The following is a 26,476-nucleotide window of genomic DNA, read 5'->3' as shown; positions in this document are numbered from 1 at the left end:
AAACAACATAACTTACCTTTGATGATCTTCATCAGAATGCACTCCCAGGAATCCCAGTTCCACAATAAATGTTTGTTTTGTTTGATAATGTCTCTCATTTATATCAAAATTTCTCCTTTTTGTTAGCGTGTTCAGCCCAGTAATCCAACTTCATGATGCATGAGCAGACAAATTCCAAAAGTTCCGTTACAGTCCGTAGAAACATGTCAAACAATGTATAGAATCAATCTTTAGGATGTTTTTATCATAAATCTTCAAAAATGTTCCAACCGGAGTATTCTTTTGTCTGTAGAATTGTGATGGAACAGAGCTAGCTCTCACGTGAATGAGCGTCACGAGCTCAAGCTATTCTGGCAGACCTCTGATTCATTCCCCTCTCATTCACCCCCACCTCACAGTAGAAGCATCAAACAAGGTTCTAAAGACTGTTGACATCTCGTGGAAGCCCTAGGAACGTACAACATGACCAATATACCACTGTATCTTCAATAGGGAATGAGTTGGAAAACGACCAACCTCAGATTTCCCCACTTCCTGGTTGGATTTTTTCTCAGGATTTTGCCTGCCATATGAGTTCTGGTATACCCAAATATACTAATAATATGCATATATTAGCAACTGGGACTGAGTAGCAGGCAGTTTACTCTGGGCACCTCTGGGCACCTTATTCATCCAAGCTACTCAATACTGCCCCCAGCCATAGGAAGTTTTAAACAACTTGTAAAATTCCAGAAAATAATTTCATGGCTTTAGAAGCTTCTGATTGGCTAATTGACATCATTTGATGCCCAAAAAAAGTGTAGACCAATTTCCAAACGCCTGAATGTACCACCTTCATCTGTACAAACAATAGTATGCAAGTATAAACACCATGGGAAACACCATAAACACCATGGGACCACGCAGCCGTCATACCACTCAGGAAGGAGACGTGTTCTGTCTCCTAGAGATGAACGTACTTTTGTGCGAAAAGTGCAAATCATTCCCAGAACAACAGCATGGGACCTTCTGAAGATGCTGGAGGAAACAGGTACAAAAGTATCTATATCCACAGTAAAGCGAGTCCTATATTGTCATAGGGGCGGCAGGGTAGCCTAGTGGTTAGAGCGTTGGGCTAGTAACCGGAAGGTTGCAAGTTCAAGCCCCCGAGCTGACAAGGTACAAATCTGTCGTTCTGCCCCTGAACAGGCAGTTAAGCAACTGTTCCCAGGCCGTCATTGAAAATAAGAATTTGTTCTTAACTGACTTGCCTGGTTAAATAAAGGTAAAAAAATAAATAAATAACCTGAAAGCCTGCTCAGCAAGGAAAAAGCCACTGCTGCAGAACCACCATAAAAAAAAGCCAGACTACGGTTTGCAACTGCACATGGGGAGAAAGATTGTGCTTTTTGGAGAAATGTCCTCTGTTCTGATGAAACAAAATATAACTGTTTGGCCATAATTACCATTGTTATGTTTGGAAGAAAAATGGGGATGCTTGCAAGCCAAAGAACACCATCCCAACCGTGAAGCATGGGGGTGGCAGCATCATGTTGTGGGGGTGCTTTGCTGCAAGAGGGACTAGTGCACTTCACAAAATAGATCGCATCATGAGGCAGGAACATTATGTGGATATATTGAAGCCACATCTCAAGACATCAGTCAGGAAGTTAAAGCTTGTTCGCAAATGGGTCTTCCAAATGGACAATGACCCCAAGCATACTTCCAAAGTTGTGGCAAAATTGCTTAAGGACAACAAAGTCAAGGTATTGGAGTGGCCATCACAAAGCCCTGACCTCAATCCTATATAAAATGTAAATCATTTAAAGGCAATGTTACCAAATACTAATTGAGTGTATTTAAACTTCTGACCCACTGGGATTGTGATGAAATAAATAAAAGCTGAAATTAACATTTCTCTCTACTATTATTCTGACATTTCACATTCTTAAAATAAAGTGGTGATCTTAACTGACCCAGGACATGGCATTTTTACTCGGATTAAATATCAGGAATTGTGAAAAACTGAGTTTAAATGTATTTGGCTAAGGTGTATATAAACTTCTGACTTCAACTGTAGGTTATGCAGGGAACCGACCTCGCTCAGGATTTTCCCCCTATGACTTACGTTTTGCAGATTCTAAACTGCTCAGTCTTACCTTCCAGGCCTCATCCTGTTCTTATAGTAGTCACAGGAACTAACCCACTCAGGATTGAACCCCCGGGTACCAACCTGTGCGGGCTTACCTTCCGGGACATACCCTATACAATAAATCTACTTCCGGTCATAACATAACGGACCTTTGGAATAAACTCAGGCTTCCTAGGTCCTTATTCTATAATTATTCACTCTACGATTCTCATCTCCCCAAGATGTCAAAGTATATGGTAACAGGTATAGGAACCATGCCTACCTAATTTCTTTTGCCGGCTCACGGACACTAGAGAAGCTTAAACAGGTTTAAATCTTCCCAAATGGATACAGCTGCAATCAGATATCACATGTTTCCACCACCACAAGTATATATGTACTCCAATTTGACACTCCTCCTTCTCTCCAATCCTAACATCTTTTATGGTCCGACAGGAAGATGAAATGATAGGATAATAAACCATTGTTTCTGCCATAAGGGAAACTGACCTGACCTCATCCCCCTTGAGGCCTAATCCAAAGATCTCCACACGTCTCCCCTAACACATTCCACAGTCATCTGTCTCTTACAGATAAACATTAACTTGTGATGTAAAAGCCAGTCATTTTAACTCCTTTATTTACATTTTACATTTACATTTAAGTCATTTAGCAGACGCTCTTATCCAGAGCGACTTACAATTAATATGCTTCAGAGTATAACAATGTTCCAAGTTTCATCCAGAATCTAACAACACAATACCCCATAATATCAAAGGATAATTTGTTTTTATAAAGGTTTAGAAATTAATGGAAAATGAAAAGCTGAAGTGTCTTGAGTTAATAAGTATTATAAACTGGGTGGTTCGAGCCCTGAATGATGATTGGCTGAAAGCTGTGGTATATGAGACCGTATACCACGGGTATGAAAAAACATGTATTTTTATTGTTCTAATTATGTATGTAACCAGTTTACAATAGCAATAAGGCTTAGCAATAGCAATAGATCTTAACATGATTTTTTTATGATTACCTCGTCTCTTTACCCTGCACATAAAATTATGTCCCTCGGTCGAGCAGTGAATTTCAAACACAGATTCAACCACAAAGACCAGGGAGGTTTCCAATGCCTTGCAAAGAAGGGCACCTATTGGTAGGGTAAAAATAAAATAAAGCAGACGTTTAATATAGCTTTGAGCATGGTGAAGTTATTAATTATACTTTGAGTGGTGTATCAATACACCCAGTCACTACAAAGATATTGGCCTCCTTCCTAACTCAAGTTGCTGGAGAGGAAGGATTTCACCACGAGGCCAATGGTGGCATTAAAATAATTACAGAGTTTGATGGCTGTGAAAAAAGAAATCTGAGGATGGATCAACAACATTGTAGTTACTCCACAATACTAACATAAATGACAGAGTGAAAAGAGGAAAGCCTGTACAGTAAAAATATTCTAAAACATGCATCATTTTTGCAATAAGGCACTAAGGTAAAATTTCAAGAAATGTGGCAAATAAATTAACTTCATGTCCTGAATTCAAACTGTTATGTTTGTGGCAAATGTAACACATCACTGAGTACCACTCTTCATATTTTCAAGCATGGTGGTGGCTGCATCATGTTATGGGTATGCTTGTCATCAGCAAGGACTAGGGAGTTTTTTTAAGAGAAAAAAATGAAAACGTTGTCTGCTTTCCAACACTGGGAGTGAAATTCACCTTTCAACAGGACAATAATCTAATCCTCAAGGCCAAATATACACTGGAGTTGCTTACCTAGATGACATTGAATGTTACTGATTGGCCTAGTTATAATATTGACTTAAATTGGCTTGAAAATCTATGGCAAGACTTGAAAATTACTGTCTAAATGTAACGGCGTTCTTCGTTTGTCAAAAGAGAGTCGGACCGAAATGCAGCGTGTTGGTTACTCATGTTTTTAATAGAACAAATGACGATAAACAAAATAACAAAAACAACAAACGGAACGTGAAAAACCTATACAGCCTGTCTGGTGAACACTAACACAGAGACAGGAACAATCACCCACGAAATACAAAGTGAAAACCAGGCTACCTAAATACGGTTCCCAATCAGAGACAACGAGAATCACCTGAATCTGATTGAGAACCGCCTCAGGCAGCCAAACCTATGCAACACACACCCCTAATCAGCCACAATCCCAATAACTAAAAAAACCCACTAAGAAATACAACAAACAATAAACCCATGTCACACCCTGGCCTGACCAACTAATTAACTAAAACACAAAATACTAAGACCAAGGCGTGACAGAACCCCCCTAAGGTGCGGACCCCCGAACGCACCTCAAAACCATAGGGAGGGTCCGGGTGGGCGTCTGTCCATGGTGGCGGTTCCGGCACGGGACGTGGACCCCACTCCATAAATGTTATAGTTCCTCCCCTTCGCGTCCTGGGATGATCCACCCTCGCCGCCGACCATGGCCGAATAGTCCTCACCCAGAACCCCACTGAACTGAGGGGCAGCTCGGGACTGAGGGGCAGCTCGGGACTGAGGGGCAGCTCGGGACTGAGAGGAAGTCCAGTACTGAGAGGAAGCCCAGTACTGAGAGGAAGCCCAGTACTGAGAGGAAGCCCAGCCAGACAGTTGAATCCGGCAGATCCTGGCTGACTGGCGGATCTGGAAGAGTCTGGTTGACTGGCAGATCTGGAAGAGTCTGGCTGACTGGCAGATCTGGAAGAGTCTGGCTGACTAGCAGATCTGGAAGAGTCTGGCTGACTGGCAGATCTGGAAGAGTCTGGCTGACTGGCAGATCTGGAAGAGTCTGGCTGACTGGCAGATCTGGAAGAGTCTGGCTGACTGGCAGATCTGGAAGAGTCTGGCTGTCTGGCAGATCTGGAAGAGTCTGGCTGTCTGGCAGATCTGGAAGAGTCTGATTGACTGGCAGATCTGGACAGACTGGCAGCACTGGGCAGACTGGCGACGCTGGGCAGACTGGCGACGCTGGGCAGACTGGCAGCTCCTTGCAGACTGGCAGCTCCATGCAGACTGGCAGCTCTAGCTGCTCCATGCAGACTGGCAGCTCTGGCTGCTCCATGCAGACTGGCAGCTCCTTGCAGACTGGCAGCTCTAGCTGCTCCATGCAGACTGGCAGCTTAGGCTGCTCCATGCAGACTAGCAGCTCAGGCTGCTCCATGCAGACTAGCAGCTCAGGCTGCTCCGAACAGGCAGGAGGCTCCGGCAGCGCTGGAGAGGAGAAAGGCTCCGACAGGGCAGGAGAGGCGAGGCGCACTGTAGGCCTGATGCGTGGTGCTGGCACTGGTGGTTTTGGGCCGAGGACACGCACAGGAAACCTGGTGCGGGGAGCTGCTACCGGAGGGCTAGGGTGTGGTGGTGGTACTGGATAGACCGGACCGTGCAGGCGCACTGGAGCTCTTGAGCACCGAGCCTGCCCAACCTTACCTGGTTGAATACTCTCGGTTGCCCTGCCAGTGCTGCGAGGTGGAATAGCCCGCACTGGGCTATGTAGGCGAACCGGAGACACCGAGCGCAAGGCTGGTGCCATGTAAGCCGGCCCAAGGAGAAGCACTGGGGACCAGATGCGTAGAGCCGGCTTCATGGCATTTGGCTCGACGCTCAATCTAGCCCGGCCGATACGCGGAGCTGAAATATACCGCACCGGGCTATGCACCCGCCCTGGGGACACCGTGCGCACCACTGCATAACACGGTGCCTGCCCGGTCTCTCTAGCCCCCTGGTAAGCACAGGGAGTTTGCGCAGGTCTCCTACCTGGCGTAGCCATACTCCCTGATAACCGCCCCCCAAGAATGTTTTGGGGCTGATTCCCGGGCTTCCATCCACGTCGCCGTGCTGCCTCCTCATACCAGCGCCTCTCCGCTTTAGCCGCTTCTAGTTCCTCCTTGGGGCGGCGATATTCACCAGGCTGAGCCCAGGGTCCTTTTCCGTCCAGTTCTTCCTCCCATGTCCAATTCTCCAAATGGTGTAGCCTCTCCCACTGAAGCTGCTTCTGTTGCCTCTCGTGTAGCTCCTGCCTGTTAACATGCTGCTCGGTCCGTGTGTGGTGGGTGATTCTGTAACGGCGTTCTTCGTTTGTCGAAAGAGAGTCGGACCAAAATGCAGCGTGTTGGTTACTCATGTTTTTAATAGAACAAATGACGATACACAAAATAACAAAAACAACAAACGGAACGTGAAAAACCTATACAGCCTGTCTGGTGAACATTAACACAGAGACAGGAACAATCACCCACGAAATACAAAGTGAAAACCAGGCTACCTAAATACGGTTCCCAATCAGAGACAACGAGAATCACCTGACTCTGATTGAGAACCGCCTCAGGCAGCCAAACCTATGCAACACACACCCCTAATCAGCCACAATCCCAATAACTAAAAAACCCCACTAAGAAATACAACAAACAATAAACCCATGTCACACCCTGGCCTGACCAACTAATTAACTAAAACACAAAATACAAAGACCAAGGCGTGACACTAACAATGATCAACAAACAACTTGACAGAGCTTGAAGAATTTGACAAAGAATAATTTGCAAATATTGTACAATCCATGTGTGCAAAGCTCTTAGAGACTTACCCAGAATGATTGACAGCTGTAATCACTGCCAAAGGTGATTCTAACATTGATGCATGGGTGTGAATACTTATGTAAATTCAGGCTGTAATGCAACAACATTTGGAATGAGCCAAGATGTATAAATACTTTCTGAAAGCACAGCACATGTGGACGCCCCCACGCTCACTCAAACAGAGTAACCTATAGAGTAGTCCATCTACCTTTTTCAGGAAATAAATATGCTTTATTCCATTGGAATGGTTTAGGTAATAGTGTAATGTATTCTATTTTTATTATTTTATTTGCTAAAAGGAGGAGACTAAAAATGAAGGCAATCTTAATAATGGATGAGAGCAGATCTATCAGAGTGCTGCATCGGGCTGCATTGTCAAATTGTGCTTTTATAAAAGTACTGCAATCGCTCTAAAATATTAAATTCTTATAAGAACTGAAATGTAAAAGTTTGAGATTGAATGTATGATTGTGTGTAGTTTCCAGCCCTTCATTTGGTGGCCAGAGTGCATTTGGAACCATGCTCAGTGTGCTTTTCAATGCCTCTATCTGCCTCGCATTCTCATCAATGATGTATACCTTGATAGTTTATGGTTTTGAAGAAAGAAAATACAATCATAGATGTCCTAGATGTATTCTGATGTCTGTCTGTGAATGTGGGAGGGATGAAAGGGAAAGATTCTTAGACAAAGTGTTTGTTCACAATTGTACTGACCCAATGTATAGTTTATTTTCATCTGAAATATGTTTACCTTCTATACACCCATACCCTCATATGATTATTGTTTGTTTGGGTGATGGTGTAACTTGTATTGCACCTTGCAGCAGTCCTGTATACACAGAATGATAGCCATGTCTAGCAGAGAGGCACAGAGGCCTAGAGGTGTTTTGCATCATTCCTACCTATTCTTGTTCTCTCACACTCTGACGTGCCTGGTGGGTAGACAGGTAGACGGGGGAGGAAAATAAACTTGGTAGTAGAGAAAGAATGAGAAATACAGAATGAGAAACAGACAGAGGAGGAAAGATAGTGAATCGAATTTTAAAACAAGATTAAAAAATGGAATGGGAGGTCAGACGAAGGTTATCAGCTTATCCCTTATGACAGCCATGTGTGTGTGTGTGTATGTGTGTAAATATCAGGGTAGAATCCCCCTAGGCATGAGGAAATAGGCCAGATAAGCTTGGAGCCAGGGTGTGAGAGAAAGCCTGTCCTCTGTGTGCTTAGTGTTTTCACAGGTACTGGCTGACGTGACCTTTGTGAAATAACCACCATTATCTGTTGGTCTGCCGCTGTGGAAATAGCTAGCATCACCACAACCCCACCTGCATATTCTGTTGCTGTGGGGCTAGCGTGCATCTCCACAGCCCCACCTGTATATTATGTTGCTGTGGGGCTAGCTAGCATCACCACAACCCCACCTGTATATTCTGGTGCTGTGGGGCTAGCTAGCATCACCACAACCCCACCTGTATATTATGTTGCTGTGGGGCTAGCTAGCATCTCCACAACCCCACCTGTACATTCTGTTGCTGTGGAGCTAGCTAGCATCACCACAACCCCACTTGTACATTCTGTTGCTGTGGGGCGAGCTAGCATCACCACAACCCCACCTGTACATTCTGTTGCTGTGGGGCTAGCTAGCATCACCACAACCCCACCTGTACATTCTGTTGCTGTGGGGCTAGCTAGCATCACCACAACCCCACCTGTACATTATGTTGCTGTGGGGCTAGCTAGCATCACCACAACAACACCTGTACATTCAGTTGCTGTGGGGCTAGCTAGCATCACCACAACCCCACCTGTACATTCTGTTGCTGTGGGGCTAGCTAGCATCACCACAACAACACCTGTACATTCAGTTGCTGTGGGGCTAGCTAGCATCATCACAACCCCACCTGTACATTCTGTTGCTGTGGGGCTAGCTAGCATCACCACAACCCCACCTCTACATTATGGTGCTGTGGGGCTAGCTGGCATAACCACTGCAGCACCTACACAGCATCCTACATGTCTGTTCTATAGCCTCTGACATAGGAGGTCAGAAACAGGGCTTATATCAACAATGTGAATGCAGTTCTCTTCCTTTATACCATTCCTCCTTATATATCATTTTGCACCCGCTCTCTCTATCTCTGTCTGTCTACACCTTCTCTTTTTCTCTCTTTTAGTTCCCCCTGTGTACCCCTCCTCCCTGTCAGACTGTTTGTCTGACTCTCTTTCCCCTCTGTGTTCTATATGCAGGCCTATACACTATTTCAGTGGTGATGGTGATGGAGTACACTCTTAGAAAAAAGGATTCCAAAAGGAGAGCCATTTTTGGCTCCAGGTAGAACTCTAAAGTGGTTCCATGTAGAACAGGCCATGGGTTCTTGTTCTTCATATGTAGATTAAACATCAAACATGCAAACTTCCTCTTTACCACTGGCCTGTCCAGAGAAATGGGTGGCCTTAGGGCTGGGGGGAGGAGAGGAGAAAGGGATGTAGGGGAGAGAGGGATGGAGTAAGGAGGTAGGGGAGAGAAGTAGGGTGTTGGAAGAGAGGGATTGGGCAGATTGCACACTTCAGGAAAAATAGTAGAGAATTGGCACACAGCTCTCTCTTTCTCTCTCTCTCTGTCCCTCTCTCTCTCTCTCGTGTTCTCTCTCTCTCATGTTCTCTCTCACTGTCCCTCTCTCTCTGTCGCTCTCTCACTCTCTCTCTCTCTCTCTCTGTGTTTGTGGACAGACAGAGACAAATAGACGGAAAGCTAGCCTACTGAAAGGCTTATCTCAGCTTGTTAAGTAGCCTTCACTTAATGCAGCGATTACTAGCAGTTTAGTGTGATTAGGACAATGGAAGATCCCATTTAGCAGGTGTTGGTAAGGTCGACGGGACACTCTACATGATTGAAGAGAACAGTGGATAGTGTATGGACAGTGTGTCTCTGTGTGGACAGTGTGTCTCTGCCTGCATCCCAAATGGCACCCTATTCCCTATTTAGGGCAAATAGGGCTCTGGTCAAAAGTATTGCACTATGTAGGGAATAGGGTGCCATTTGGGATACTACCCTACAGTTAATGGTTTTTCACACTACTAAGTCGAAAAGAGTCGAGCAAAACCAAGCTGTACTGAGCTGGCCTGTACCATAATTGCTGAACATGAAAATGTGTGAACAGAAAATATGCCAGTGTAATGGATGTGAAACGGCTAGCTTAGTTAGCGGTGCACGCTAAATCGCGTTTTAATCGGTGACGTCACTTGCTCTGAGACCTTGAAGTAGTAGTTCCCCTTGCTCTGCAGGGGCCGTGGCTTTTGTGGAGCAATGGGTAACGATGCTTCGTGGGTGACTGTTGTTGATGTGTGCAGAGGTTCCCTGGTTCGCGTCCCGGGTATTGGCGAGGGGACAGTCTAAAGTTATACTGTTACACCAGCACAGTTTGTTTGGGGTTAGCACAATAGTGTGAAGGTTTCCTTTTTCTGTGTTTGTGTTATTTGCGATTTGAAGACAGCTCCCAACATACAGTACTCTGTAGTGTAGAGACAGACAGGCAATGAAAAGGGCACAGTGTTGTCTAAAGGCAAGTCATTCATTGACAATCTCTCATAATAGATCACATCCCTGATCATTAACCATGGAAAGAGCTTGTCAATATGTGTGTCCCAAATGGCACCATATTCCCTGTAGTACATAACATAGGAAATAAGTTGTCATTTGGGATGCAGATAATGACACATATTTTATAGGCTTCATAAAACACAGACTGTAAACGTCTGGGTGATTTTGGAGACGAAAAGTTGAAGTATAAACATCATCAATGAAATGTCAATCAACTGGGTGTCTCTCGTGGAAACAACGAAGTTAGACTCAAAATGGATTTCATTAGGAAGATGGAAAAGGTTTGTAGAATAGTGGATAAATCAATGCCCTACTAACACCCTGACTAGACCGGCCACATTGTGTGTGTGAGCATTGCTAAATAAATATACACAATCATGTTATTCAGTAATTTCATCCAAACTGCCTCTCGCGCATCAATGGGCATCTGCGGAGCCAAGCTCTAAAATAGAACTTGGTTCTATTTGAAAATAAAATAAAATGGTATTTGTCACATGCTTCATAAGCAACATGTGAAATACTTACTCACGGGTTCTTTTCAAGCAATGCTGTATTAAAGATACAAATTAAAATTAAAAATAGAAATAATGATGAGGAATAAATACACAATGAATAATGAACAACAATAACAGGTAAAAATAACATGGCTATATACAGGGAGTACCAGTACCGAGTCACTGTGCAGGGGTACGATGTAATTGAGGTAGCTATTTACTGTACACATATAGTAAGGGTAAAGTGACTAGGCAACAGGATAGATAATACACAGCAGCAGCAGCGTGTGTGTGTGTGTGTGTGTGTGTGTGTGTGTGTGTGTGTGTGTGTGTGTGTGTGTGTGTGTGTGTGTGTGTGTGTGTGTGTGTGTGTGTGTGTGTGTGTGTTGGGGTGTCAGTGTAAGTATCAGGACATTTTCTGCCTCTGAAATCCTTGGACGGAACGCCTAAGCATATTAACAAACAGATTACCAACCATTTCGAATCTCACCGTACCTTCTCCGCTATGCAATCTGGTTTCAAAGCTGGTCATGGGTGCACCTCAGCCACGCTCAAGGTCCTAAACGAAATCATAACCGCCATCGATAAGAGACATTACTGTGCAGCAGCATTCATCGACATGGCACAGTCTTTCAACTCTGTCAATCACAACATTCTTATTGGCAGACACAACAGCCTTGGTTTCTCAAATGATTGCCTCGGTTGGTTCAGCAACTACTTCTCTGATAGAGTTCAGTGTGTCAAATCGGAGGGCCTGTTGTCCGGACCTCTGGCAGTCTCTATGGAGGTGCCACAGGGTTCAATTCTTGGGCGGACTCTCTTCTCTGTATACATCAATGATGCCGCGCACGCTGCTGGTGATTCTTTGATCCACCTCTACGCAGACGATACCATTCTGTATAACTCCTTCCGTGGCCTCCAACTGCAAGTGAAACTAAATGTATGCTCTTCAACCAGTCGCTGCCCGCACCTGCCCGCCCGTCCAACATCACTACTCTGGACGGTTCTGACTTAGAACATGTGGACAACTACAAATACCTAGGTGTCTGGTTAGACTGTAAACTCTCCTTCCAGACTCACATTAAACATCTCCAATCCAAAATTAAATCTAGAATCGGCTTCCTATTTCGCAACAAAGCATCCTTCACTCATGCTGCCAAACATATCCTCGTAAAACTGACCATCCTACCGATTTTTGACTTCAGCGATGTCATTGACAAAATAGCCTCCAACACTCTACTCAACAAATTGGATGCAGTCTATCACAGTGCCATCCATTTTGTCACCAAAGCAACATATACTACCCACCACTGTGACCTGTATGATCTCGTTGGATGGCCTGTGCTTCATACTCGCCAAACCCACTGGCTCCAGGTCATCTACAAGTCTCTGCTAGGTAAAGCACTGCCTTATCTCAGCTCACTGGTCACCATAGCAGCAACCACCCGTAGCACGCGCTACAGCAGGTATATCTCACTGGTCACCCCCAAAGCCAATTCATCATTTGGCCGCCTCTCCTTCCAGTTCTCTGCGTCCAATGACTGGAACCAACTGCAAAAATCTCTGAAGCTGGAGACTCTTACCTCCCTCACTAGCTTTAAGCACCAGCTGCAAGAGCAGCTCACAGATTACTGCACATGTACATAGCTCATCTGTAAATAGCCCATCCAATCTACCTCATCCCCATACTGTATTTATTTATTTATCTTGCTCCTTTCCACCACCGTATCTCAACACATTCATCTTCTGCACATCCTACCATTCCAGTGTTTAATTGCTATATTGTTATTACTTTGCCACCATGGCCTATTTATGGCTCTCTTTACACATACTGTATATATATATATTTCTTCTGTATTATTGATTGATTGTTATTTAATTTATTATACATTTTTGGGTTGGAAAAACGCAGATATAAAGTATTTGTAGAAGATAATGGACCTATATATTTATTTTAGAACTTACAATCACCAAAATAAATGCTAGACAATCAGGGAGAATAGAACATTCCCAAAGCAATTCATTTAGCAATATTGATTTTTTTGATTGTGTTTGTGCAAACGAGCACAGTATTAGTCATGGCAATGCATAGAATTGCAGAAAATTGGCTCTAGCTATTTACTGCTGTCAAATGACCAAATCACCCTCTAGTGGCCTCATTGGTGGAATGTTAATAATATTTTTTATAATTTCATAATAAATTAACCCTCCGAAAATCTGGTGTTTCTATGTCAAACATGTTGTTCTTTTTCTGTCTCCTTTCATGTATATAAAGTGTATTATTGGAATGCAAACGTATTTTTTAATGTAAATTTCAACTCTATATCTGACATGGTGCAGGTGTCTTATTTTTTTAAGGCCATCACCATGTGTGTGAAGTGTATACTTTTGTTTCGAAGTAGATTTGTTTAAGACTACCAAGAAACACTGTGTGACCCTGATTTAGCTCACTGTAGTAAAAGGTTAAATCTTCTCTCAGCTCCATGACAGAATATGTAGAATTGCAGGAAATTTGCTCTAAAACTGAAAAAGCGTATCTCATCTCCATTAATTTTTAAAAACAAATTACAAAAATGTTTATATACACTTCCAAAAGGTGGGCCTTTTAATACTTTCTCTAAAATTCAGCCACCGGAATGGACCGACCGCACTCATTGCCACACACCCTGGTACACCCACCACTTAAGCCCCTTTTTGATTGAGAAAAACCCCTGAGTATGTGTCAGTGTGTGGGTAGAGTCTAGTGTGTGTGTGCATAGAGTCAGTGCAAGAGAGGGTCAATGCTGTTAGTCTGGGTAGCCATTTGATTAGCTATTTAGCAGTCTTGTTTAGCAGTCTTATGGCTTGGGGTTAAAAGTTGTTTCTTTTGGTTCTCCCTGCTACCGCTTTCCATGCAGTAGTAGGTAGAACTATGTCTTGGGTGGCTGGATTCGTAGAACCTTCCCCTGACACCGCCTGGAATATAGGTCCTGGATGGCAGGGAGCTACGTTGACGTACTGGTCCCTACTCCCCCACCATCTGTAGTGATTTGCAGTCGTGTGCCTTGCAGTTGCCATACCAATTTGTGATGCAGCCAATCAAGATACTCTCAATGGAGCAGCTGAATAACTTTTTGAGGATCTGATTGCCAAATCTGTTCAGCCTCTTGATGGGAAAGAGGCACTGTCGTGCCCTGTTTACAACTGTGTTGGTGTATGAGGACCATGCTAATTCCTTAGTGATGTGGACACCGAGGAAGTTGAAGCTGTTGACCCGCTACATTACAGCCCCATCAATGTGGATGGGAGCATGCTTGCCTCTCCGTATCCTGTAGTCCGCGATCAGCCTCTTTGTCTTGCTGACATTGAGGGATTGATGTCCTGGAACCACACTGCCAGGTCTCTGACCTCCTCCCATTAGTCTGCCACATCGTCGTTGGTGATCATTCCTACTACCATTGTGTCGTCAGCAAACTTAATGATGGTGTCGGAGTCATGCGTGGCCACACAGTAGTGGGTGAACAGGGAGTACAAGAGGGAACTAAGCACACACCCTTTAGGAGCCTCCCTATTGATGGTCAGCGTGGCAGATGTGTTGTTGCTTACCCTCACCACCTGGGGGCGTCACACCAGGAAGTCCAGGATCCAGTTGCAGAGGGAGGTGTTCAGTCCCAGGGTCCAGAGCTTGGTTATGAGCTTGGACTATGGTGTTGAATGCTGAGCTGTAGTCAATGAAAAGTTTTCTTACATATATATTCCTTATTTACAGGTGTGTGAGGTCAGTGTGGAGTGAAATAGAGATGACCTCACCTGGGGATCTGTTTGGGTGGTATACACATTGGAGTGGGTCCAAGGGTGTCTGGGAGGATGGTGCTGATGTGAGCCATGTCCAGACTTTCAAAGCATTTCATGTCTATAGATGTGAGTGCTATGGGGCGATTGTCATTTAGGCAGGTTACCTTGGTGTTCTTGGTCATGGAGACTATGGGGGTCAGCTCGAACCAAGTTGTTATGACAGACCGGGTCGGGGATAGGTTGAAAATGTCAGTGAGCGACTTTCCAGCTGGTCAACACATGCTCTGAGTACGTGCCCTGGTATTCCGTCTGGCCTGCAACATTGTGAATGTTAACCTCCGATATGTTAACCTGAGCATACTTACCCACGTGGGTAATTGAAAGATGAACGAGGAGAGATTAGTCAAAGAAAACTAACAAAAAATGTTTCCCCTTTTATCTGTGGATTAATTGTCGGAGTAGAAACAGGTGATTTTGTATGACTCAAAATGGGTTAAAAATGTTTATCTCCCAGGACAAAATAACTAGCAACAGCAAGCTAGATAAATATCCATGAATAATTATTGTGTGTTTCGACCTGTAACCAAATGTAATATATTTTGTTCACAGTTGGTTTTGATCGTGTCTGGTGGGGATCGACAAAATCAACATACGCACGATGGCACACGCAGATGCGCACGCAGATGCACACGCAGATGCACACGCTGATGCACACGCTGATGCACACGCTGATGCACACGCAGATGCACACGCTGATGCACACGCTGATGCACACGCTGATGCACACGCAGATGCACACGCTGATGCACACGCTGATGCACACGCAGATGCACACGCTGATGCACACGCTGATGCACACGCAGATGCACACGCTGATGCACACGCTGATGCACACGCTGATGCACACGCTGATGCACACGCAGATGCACACGCTGATGCACACGCGGATGCACACGCGGGGCCGGTTTGGTCAAGGTGTGATAGCTTATTTACATTTACATTTTTTGTTTCTCAGGCTTAATTGGGAGTTTGTCATCTAATGACGCTGCTGACAGTTTTGTTTGACATTTTCACCCTGATTCGTGTCACTTTGGTTGAAAATGCCAGGCCTAACTTAATTAGACGACAAAGGGCTCAATACAACAAATCCCCACTTAGCAAAAAATCAGGATCCGTCAATATCAAATATGACATTATGAGTGAACTTATCCCTGTGATCCTGAGAGGGAAAGAGAGATGTGGGGATGGCTAGAGGGGACAAGAGAGAGAGAGCGAGGGAGAGAGAGAGAGAGAGAGCGAGGGAGAGAGACGAAGGAGAGAGGGTGAGGAGGGAGCGAGAGACAGGAGAGAGAAATAGGAGAGAAAGAAAGAGAGAAATAAAGAAAGAGGGGTAGAGCAAGAGAAAGATAATTACACAGAGAGAGCTGTATTAAATTCATACATTTGGCCTATTGATGCAATTACTGTTTGCTTGTCTGAACGGCCTTCCTTTGTATTAAGCTAAATGACGGCACATAATCCATTGCAGTGCATTTGACAGGCTAAAAATTCTCGCATTTCAGGTCTATTGTGAAGAAAGTCTGACAGCATTTACCTGTATTGTGAGCTCGTGGCATAGTTAGCTAACCTTCATATAATACACACTGTCTGAGATTTGTTTTTAATCTGGTGACCATTGTTGAGAATTGATAACGATAGCATTATATTTCTGCAGGCTTTTACCTTTTGAGAGCCGGGATGTTTGGCTTTGTTGAGCATTTTAAAGAGCTCCAAATAAATAATGAATCTTCAAAAATGTATGACCGGGAGACTGGATCAAGTCAGAACACGCACAGCGAAAGAAAAAAAGAATCAGCCCCGTGGTCATTACTTCCTCCTCTCTCCTCTCTCTGAGTATAAAAAGAAAACATATTTTTGTCATTGTGTTGTTGTTATGACTGCTGTCTTTGAGGACAGCTCTGCACTTTAGATGGTTCTGGAACACTTAGTCCTCACTCCACCTTTTACTTTAAAATTGCTGGCTTGAAATTTGCAGTAAAACAAGACATTTTCTCTCTGCCCCATGGCAAAATGAGTAGAATTTCATGAAATTAGTTATAAAATTGCAAAATCTTCTCTCCGCCCATGGCAAAATATGTAGATTTGCAGCTTTAAAACTGCAAGATTTGTGTGGGAGGAAGTTGAACCTCTTTCTTGATTGACTGACAGCTAATGTCCGTGGCCAAGTGAAATCCAAGACTCAAATGCTCCCAAACATATGGGCATGGTTCATTGGGGTTGCATGTGTGAGTAAGGGTGAGAAGGAGATGGAGAGGGAGCTGGAGCTGTTGCCTTTTTTTCTCCTCTATGCTACATGCTTCTTCTGCATGTTTTTTTTTCGTGTCAATGAAACCTTGGCCTGAAGAGAGTCTTGTCTCCCCAGCAAACATACACTCTTGCACACATGCTTGAATGAAAATCACACACACACATACGCACTAGAGGTCCACCGATTAATCGGAATGGTCGATTTCAAGTTTTCATAACAATCGGAAATCTGTGTTTTTGGGCACCGATTTTTTTGAAATCTAAATTTAATTATTATTTTTTACACCTTTATTTAATCTTTATTTAACTAGGCAAGTCAGTTAAGAACACATTCTTATTTTCAATGACGGCCTAGGAACGAGGCAGAACGACAGATTTTTACCAGCTCAGGGGAACCAATCTTGCAACCTTACAGTTACCTAGTCCAATGCTCGAACCACCTGCCTCACGAGGAGCCTGTTACGCGAATGCAGTAAGCCAAGGTAAGTTGCTAGATAGCATTAAACTTATCTTATAAAAACAATCAACGACTGTCGTGGCTCCAATGTGTACTTAACCATAAACATCAATGCCTTTCTTAAAATCAATACACAAGTATATATTTTTAAACCTGCATATTTAGCTAAAAGAAATCCAGGTTAGCAGGCAATATTAACCAGGTGAAATTGTGTCACTTCTCTTGCGTTCATTGCACGCAGAGTCAGGGTATATGCAACAGTTTGGGCCGCCTGGGTCTTTGAGAACTAATTTGCCAGAATTTTGCGTAAATATGACATAACATTGAAGGTTGTGCGAAATGTAACAGGAATATTTAGACTCATGGATGCCACCCGTTAGATAAAATACGGAAGGGAATAAATGTTTTGTTTTTGAGGTGATAGTTTCCGGATTTGACCTAAAGCTCTTATTTCTGTGTGTTTATTATAGTTAAGTCTATGATTTGATATTTCATAGAGCAGTCTGAGGGGTGGTAGGCAACAGCAGGCTCGTAATAGTCAAAGGTATATGGTTTAGAGAGAAATAGTTGACGCGTTATAATTCCTGTAATAACTTGCAGCTGAACTTGAAAGGGGTTCCTTCATTATTTTACTGTTCATGTCTTCCATAGAGAATGACTTGATCTACTTCCAATAAGGTCTGTGTTTCGTGCAGGCTTCAACCGCCTCTGCGTTTTGATACCCGTGTAAATCTCATTAGGATAAGGTAACGTTTGTCAAAATATTTTCATAAATCCACTCTACAGAAAAAATAATCTTCGCTTATATTTAGCCAATATTGATCAGAGTTACCTTGTCCTATGGATATCTACACAGTTATTAAATTGGCAAGGTGGTGTAAGCCTACACGAAACACAGACCTTATTTTAAGTGAATCTAAAAATATCCTATGGAATAAATGAATGAAGGAACCGCTTTTCAGATTTTGCTAGAAGGTGTCATGGGAATTATGACTCGCACTTTGGTTGTCAATTCTTACCATGTCCATTATTAAAATAGGATTTCCTGCATATAGAAATTACAGTTTTTGTTTTCAACATTCATCACAGGTAACTTAAACTCTTATTTTTATTCAAACAGTTGAGAGTATTTGTCTCCTAAGCAGACTCTTCAGTATCATTGTCACTTCAGGGCTGTGTGTGTTTTACAGATGGCAGAGAAAAGCAGAGCACCAGTGAGGGACTATTACATGGAATTGGCACCAGGGAAAGCAAGGTGTCTTATTTGTGATAAAGATGTAAGCATGAGGTCAGCAACGGCTAAATCAAACAATACCACCAACCTGTGGAATCACCTTAAGAACACCCATCCAAAAGCCCATATGTATTATATTAAGTTAAAATAAAAGTATTGTTGCAATTGTCATTATTACAAAAATGTATAAACAAATGGCTGATTAATCGACATCTGCTTTTTTGTCCTGCAACAATCGGTATTGGCGTTAAAAATTACACACACACTCACTTCCCCTGACCCCTTTGAACCCTCCTAAGCCACCTGCCAGCCAGAGACAGTAATGGTGTGTGAGGGGAAATGATCAGTGTCTGTGGGGCAGAATGAAAAAATTAAAGAAAGAAAGAAAGAAAGAAAGAAACAGCCCCTGTGTCATTGCTTCATTCTCTCTCCTTTCTGGCTGTTGTCTTTGAGAACAGCTTAGCTCTGTAGAGATTTCTGGAACACTCAGTCCTCATTCCACCTTTTAGTTTAAAATGGCTGCCGTCGGCTGTGTGAAAGCTGTTGTTGTTGTAAGGCGGTAGATGAGATGACAGGCTCTCACCCCTCTCTTTATTAGTGTAATAGTGTCATAGAGGGTCAAATAAGGTAAAACAGTCGTCTTCTTAAACAGAGCTAGACCATGAATTACACATTTTTACTGCTTAGGCTATATTCTGCCTGCAGCTGTCTACTGGCTAGAGCATGGATTGAATGTGATGGAAGGGGGGGGGGATTGCATGGGTTGAGTTTGAAACTCTTTCTTGATTGACTGACAGCGAAGGCTCTTGGCCAAGTGTAATCCAAGACTTGAATGCCCCCAAACACACACACACGTTCAAACACTTATACACAGTTGTGTAGGCCTACTGCTACATACAGTACCCTTGATTTGAACAACATTCCTTAACCTTGACTAAACAGATGATTTAGGCATCTTCACAGATAATAGTGAGCCTTATACCTGGACCCCAGAGCTGAATGAGCTCAGTGTTGAAACCCCCATTATTGGTTTTTCTGTCCTTATTTTTTTAATCCTCCTGTATTCTCCTGTATTTTGAATTTCTGCAATGGAGAGGAAGGAGTCCTTTAGGGTTGCATGTGTGAGTAAGCATGAGAAGGAGAGAGAGATGGAGAGGGAGCTGTTGCCTGTTTTATTCTCCTCTATGCTACATGCTTCTGCATGTTTTTTTATGCACCAATGAAACCTTGGCCTGAAGCAGAACGAGTCCAGTCTCCCCAGCAAACACACTCTTGGATACACGGTTGCATGAAAAGCACACACACACACACACTTGCGCACAGACACACACACAATCACGCACACACACACGCACGCACACACACACACACACACACACACACTTCCTCTGCCCCCTTTGAACCCTCCACCGCCTCCTATGCCACCGTCCAGCCAGAGACAATAATGGTGCGTGAGGAGAAATGATCAGTGTCTGTGTGAAGCAGTGTCCCGTGTCTCTGGAGATCACACACACCGCCACCAGGGTCAATAGGCAATTAAACCTGAGTGAGGAGGATAGGCCATATTACTGAGCAGGAGACCCAGGCAGTGGGTGGGTCAGTTTGTGTGTGTACATGTGCGTGTGTTCAGGCAGGAAACAGGCAGGCCACAACCGCCCCAAGGGGTGTTAACCCTAATCTGTGGAGGCACTAGCCAAACTAATCGCTAATCTGGCTGGTGGAAAAGATGCAACTAGCAGAGTGGCTGAAGCTGGTTCAGACCAGGCACCAAGGACCAGAGGGCAGCTCTCTACTCTTACTGTATAGGCTAAGTGACCAAAGTGATTAATACGTAGAATTGATTTAACAGGCTGGGGAGTTTTGTTATAGAACATAGAAGACAAGTAGTGCTAACAATATGTCTAGCCAAGGTATATTATATTATTATTCCCATTGCATTGATTTTCCAAAGGATAGATTAACATACATTAATGTATCTTCCTTAAATTAACATTATTTTCTAGGGTTGCAAAATTCCGGTAACTTTCCCAAAATTCCCAGTTTATCCAAAAATTGGGGATAGAGGATTCCGGATGTCCTATTTGTTCCCTCCTGATATCGGGAATCAGGATTTATGGAATACCTGGGAATTTTGGTAAAGTTACTGGAATTGTACAACCCTATTCTTTACCAAGATTAGATTGTAGGAATGTGAATGGGGTGAGTCAGAATGATAGCTCTTTGGAACTCATCCTCTGTTCTCACATTCTTATAGAAATTCTCTATTTCTACCTCCTTACACCCCGAAGTGCACATATATATCTATCACAAATCTCTGACACCTCTCAGGTGCTTCCAGTCTTACAGTTCAGCTCTTTCAGAAACAAGATAACAGGTGTAAGATATACCTACAAAAGGGCACTGCCAAAGTGAACAAGAATGAGATAATGTACTTATTATCAGCTAGAGAAAGTGTGTAAAAGAGCAAAAATCTCTGACAGAACTCTGCTATAGGGAAACGAATGGAGGGCGGTTTCTCTCTTCTGGCTGGATGTGATTGGTGTATTATTTACAAGATAAGATGCATGGTCTCCCTGTTGCATTTTAAACCTTGTTGCTACAATGCTGCCTCTGGGTTAGAGCTAACTGTATTGACATTCAGAGAGAGAGAGAGAGAGAATGAGGCAACAAAGAAGAGGCAGAAGGAGAGAGGGAGAACGCAAGAGGAGAGAGGGAGAGAGAGACAGTGGTAGACAAAGAGAGGTGGAGGTAGAGAGAAAGAGAGATAATGAGAGAGAGTGGAGGGAAGAGAGAGGGGGGACAGAGAGAGAGCAAGAGTATGTGAAAACAAAAGCCTCTCCCCATCGTGTTCTAATACCTATTATCACTCAGGGCCTCCACTCAACTTGCACTTTTCTCCTTCATTTTAGAGAGGGGGTGAGGGAGTGCTGAGGAGAATGGGAGAGAGAGGTAGTTATGACACAAAGGAGAATTTACTGACATGTGTTTGCAACTACTGTGTTGTATCTCCTGATGTTGTGTTAGAATGGCTCTTTCTAGACCCAAAGGTCTTTACTACCTCTCCTACTGACTGAGGGAGAAAGGCCCCATGAAAAGTAAATCATCCTGGCAATATGACTACTAGAGATTTTAGCAGAAAATAATTTCTTTGCCCTTGAGTTTGAGTGTCTAAATTTACAGAATGGTCATAGTAAACATTACATCTATGGTGTGTGTGTGTGTGTGTGTGTGTGTGTGTGTGTGTGTGTGTGTGTGTGTGTGTGTGTGTGTGTGTGTGTGTGTGTGTGTGTGTGTGTGTGTGTGTGTGTGTGTGTGTCACAGTCACGGTCAGCCCACTGACACCACACCATAGAAAAATGACATCTACAAAGGGCAGAAACAAACCACATGGGAACAGACCCCAGTAAATAACACAAGACAAAATAACACAATAACACAATATGGAAAGCTACTGTCTGGAAGCCTACAAAACAAGCAACATGTTTTATAAGATGCTGGCCTCATCTGCCCTGCTCCCCTGTTACTCCGCCCATTCAAACTAACCTCATTGTGATGAGGATGATGATGAAGAGAAGATGAGGATGATGATGAAGAGGAGAACAATAATCATAAATTGCTGGTTGATGAGAAAAAAACATTGTTCATCCATATGTATTCTCTGCATATTGCTCTCGGTTGATGTGATAGGGACACTACTCTCCCACATGATCTTGAATGAACTATGACCTGCTCCGCAGCCAAGTTTTCTAGGACTACATCCGTTCATGCTTGATAAGCGTGCTCCCCTTTTTCCCCTGGGTTCGTTTGAATATTGTTATATTTTACATTTGTGTGACTGTCCTTGTTTATCAGTGTTTTGTTACTTGTCATGTTTTGGGTTTCTTGTGGACAACAGGAGGGGCAGCTGTTGTTTCTGAAAAAGCTAATAGGGATCAAAATAAACAAATGAACAATTGGTTGCACGCCTGCTTGGCTATGGTTTTGCCCAGTGAGCGGTTCAAGGTCTTTCCACCTCTTTCTGCCAGTGTTCTGTAAACTGATGGCCAGAGTGTCCGTTTTGGATTGAGTTGATTTTGATTAGGGTTTCTTGGTAGAAATTCATTTTTGTATTTTTTTGTATTGGTAAGTCATATTTGCCTATTTTGCTGTAATAATAAGGCTTTTAATTCCTACCACTGCTACCACTATTTTTTGGCGGGTGTGGATTGTAACTGCATCCAAGAATTGCTTGTGACCACTTTAATTGACACAAACAGCACCTTCACTAGTAATCATTCAGAGTGTTTCTACATTCAGATTAGTTTTTCACAGCGCTAGCACATTTCCCATTTTGTTCACCCACTGCTTGTGATGACTCGATCCCCTGCAGGAAATAGTTTTTAGGATGTCCCGGGAACATCAGGAGGTTGTATTAGGGTCCCCTGGACATCCTTGGGACGTTCCCTGTTTGCTAGATACAGTTGAGGTTAGACGTTTACATACACCTTAGCCAAATACATTTAAATTCAGTTTTTCACAATTCCTAACATTTAATCAGAATAAAAAATCCCTGGCTTAGGTCAGTTAGGATCACCACTTTATTTTAAGAATGTGAAATAATAGTGGAGAGAATGATTTATTTAATCTCTTATTACTTTCATCACATTTCCAGTGGGTCAGAAGTTTACATACACTCAATTAGTATTTGGTAGCATTGCCTTTAAATTGTTTAACTTGGGTCAACCTTTCGGGTAGCCTTCCACAAGCTTCCCACAATAAGTTTTGTGAGTTTTGGCCCATTCCTCCTGACAGAGCTGATGTAACTAAGTCAGGATGGTATGCCTCCTTGCTCACACACGCTTTTTCAGTTCTGTCCACACATTTTCTATGGGATTGTGGTCAGGATTTGTGATGGCCACTCCAATACCTTGAGTTTGTTGTCCTTAAGCCATTTTTCCACAACTTTGGAAGTATGCTTGGGGTCATTGTCCATTTGGAAGACTCATTTGCGACCAAGCTTTAACCTCCTCACTGATGTCTTGAGATCTTGCTTCAATATATCCACATAATGTTCCTGCCTCATGATGCCATCTATTTTGTGAAGTGCACCAGTTCCTCCTGCAGCAAACCCCACAACATGATGCTGCCACCCCCATGCTTCACGGTTGGGATGGTGTTCTTCGGCTTGCAAACCTCCCCCTTTTTCCTCCAAAGATAACGGTGGTCATTATGGCCAAGCAGTTCTATTTTTGTTTCATCAGACCAGAGGACATTTCTCCAAAAAGTATGATCTTTGTCCCCTTGTGCAGTTGCAAACCGTAGTCTGGTGTTTTTATGGCAGTTTTGGCGCAGTGGCTTCTACCTTGCTGAGTGGCCTTTCAGATTCTGTCGATATAGGACTCATTTTACTATGGATATAGATACTTTTATACCTGTTTCCTCCAGCAACTTTACAAGGTCCTTTGCTGTTGTCCTGGGATTGATTTGCACTTTCCGCACCAAAGTACGTTCGTCTCTAGGAGACAGAACGCGTCTCCTTCCCGAGCGGTATGACGGCTGCGTGGTCCCATGGTGTTTATATTTGCATACTGTTGTTTCTACAGATGAACGTGGCATTTGGAAATTGCTCCCAAGGATGAACCAGACTTGTCTGGAAGTCTACAATTTTTTTTTCGGAGTTGTTGGCTGATTTATTTTGATTTCCCCATGATGTCAAGCAAAGAGGCAGTGAGTTTGAAGGTACGCCTACATCCACAGGTACACCTCCAATTGACTCAAATTATATCAATTAGCCTATCAGAAGATTCTAAAGCCATGACACCATTTTCTGGAATATTCCAAGCTGTGTATGCAAACGTATGACCCACTGGAATTGTGATACAATGAATTATAAGGGAAATAATCTGTCTGTAAACGATTGTTGGAAAAATGACTTGTGTCATGCACAAAATAGATGTCCTAACCGACTTGCCAAAACTATAGTTTGTTTCCAAGAAATTTGTGGAGTGGTTGAAAATGAGTTTTAATGACTCCAACCTAAGTGTATGTAAACTTCTGACTTCAACTCTATTAAGATATCTTGTTTTGTTTTTCATGCTGAAAGGTCTCTTTTATACAAAGCCTCACTCTATTTCTTCACACATCGCTTAGCTTGATAGAATTTATTTCATAGAGCTGTGGAGGATAATGTAATTGTCACCCGGCCTTAGATTTAGGGATATTGCATTATGAGAGAGAATCATCCTCACTTTCTTAGCTTTTAATTAACTATGCAGATTTAATAGAGTTTTATTCGAAGTCAATCAAGATTTAATGGATTATTTTATTAGTTTATGAAAAAAAGCCTTTTCAAGGGGAGGAGCGTGTGCATTATTCATTGGTGATATCAGAAGAATGCATTAGAGGTCGACCGATTATGATTTTTCAAGGCCGATACCGATCATTGGAGGACCAAAAAAGCCGATACCGATTAATCGGTCAATTTTTTTATTTTTTTATTTGTAATAATGACAATTACAACAATACTGAATGAACACTTATTTTAACTTAATATAATACATCAATGAAATCAATTTAGCCTCAAATAAATAATGAAACATGTTCAATTTGTTTTAAATAATGCAAAAACAAAGTGTTGGAGAAGAACGTAACATGTGCCAATATGCAATATGTACCATGTATGTGCCAAGTAAAAATGTGTGCCATTTAAAAATGTGTGCCATGTGAAATATGTGCCATGTAAAAAAGCTAGCGTTTAAGTTCCTTGCTCAGAACACGAGAACCTATGAAATTTGGTGGTTCCTTTTAACATGAGACTTCAATATTCCAAGGTTTTAGGTTGTAGTTAACATAGTATTTATAGGACTGTTACTCTCTCTACCATTTGTATTTCATATACCTTTGACTATTGGATGTTCTTATAGGCACTTTAATATTGCCAGTGTAACAGTATAGCTTCCGTCCCTCTCCTCGCCCTTACCTGGGCTCGAACCAAGAACACATCGACAACAGCCACACTCGAAGCAGCGTTACCCATCGCTCCACAAAAGCTGCGGCCCTTGCAGCGCAAGGGAAATAACTACTCCAAATCTAAAAGCGAGTGACGTTTGAAACAGTATTAGCGCACACCCAGCTAACTAGCTAGCCATTTCACATTGGCTACACCAGCCATTAGGCTGATAGGCTTGAAGTCATGAAACAGCGCTGTGCTTGCGAAGAGCTGCTGGCAAAATGCACGAAAGTACTGTTTGAATGAATGATTACGGGCCTGCTGCTGCTCAGTCAGACTGCTCTATCAAATCAGACTTAATTATAACATAATAACACACAGAAATACGAGCCTTTGGTCATTAATATGGTAGAATCCACAAACTATAATTTTGAAAACAAAATGTTTATTATTTCAGTGAAATAAGGAACCGTTCTGTATTTTATCTAACGGGTGGCATCCCTAAGTTTAAATATTCTTGTTACATTGCACAACCTTCAATGTTATGTCATAATTATGTAAAATTCTGGCAAATTAGTTCACAATGAGCCAGGCAGCCCAAACTGTTGAATATACCCTGACTCTGCGTGCAATGAACACAAGAGAAATTACAATTTCACCTGGTTAATATTGCCTGCTAAACTGGATTAGTAGTTATAACTAGTGATTATGATTGATTGATTGATTGTTTTTTATAAGATAAGTTTAATGCTAGCTAGCAATTTACCTTGGCTTCAACTGCATTCGTGTAACAGGCAGGCTCCTCATGGAGTGCAATGGTTATAGTGTAGGACTAGTTAACTGTGACAAGGTGAATCTCTGTCGTTCTTCCCCTGAACTAGGCAGTTAATCCATCCGTCATTGAAAATAAGAATGTGTTCTTAACTGACTTGCCTAGTTAAATAAAGGTATAAAAAATGTAAAATGTGTAAAAAAAA

General features: G+C 42.8%; 1 protein-coding gene across 1 annotated transcript in view; it reads left to right on the top strand.

Annotated features, from left to right (window-relative positions):
- LOC135518153 (fibrinogen C domain-containing protein 1-like) overlaps window positions 1–26,476 on the top strand; it is a 233,619-nt gene that overhangs the window by 129,395 nt on the left and 77,748 nt on the right. The window lies entirely within an intron of this gene.

This window comes from Oncorhynchus masou, chromosome 28 (assembly GCF_036934945.1).
Source record: "Oncorhynchus masou masou isolate Uvic2021 chromosome 28, UVic_Omas_1.1, whole genome shotgun sequence".
In the NCBI taxonomy this organism is placed as follows: Eukaryota; Metazoa; Chordata; class Actinopteri; order Salmoniformes; family Salmonidae; genus Oncorhynchus; species Oncorhynchus masou.
Note: the sequence above shows the minus strand (reverse complement) of the source record. Positions and strands in the feature narration are given on the sequence as shown.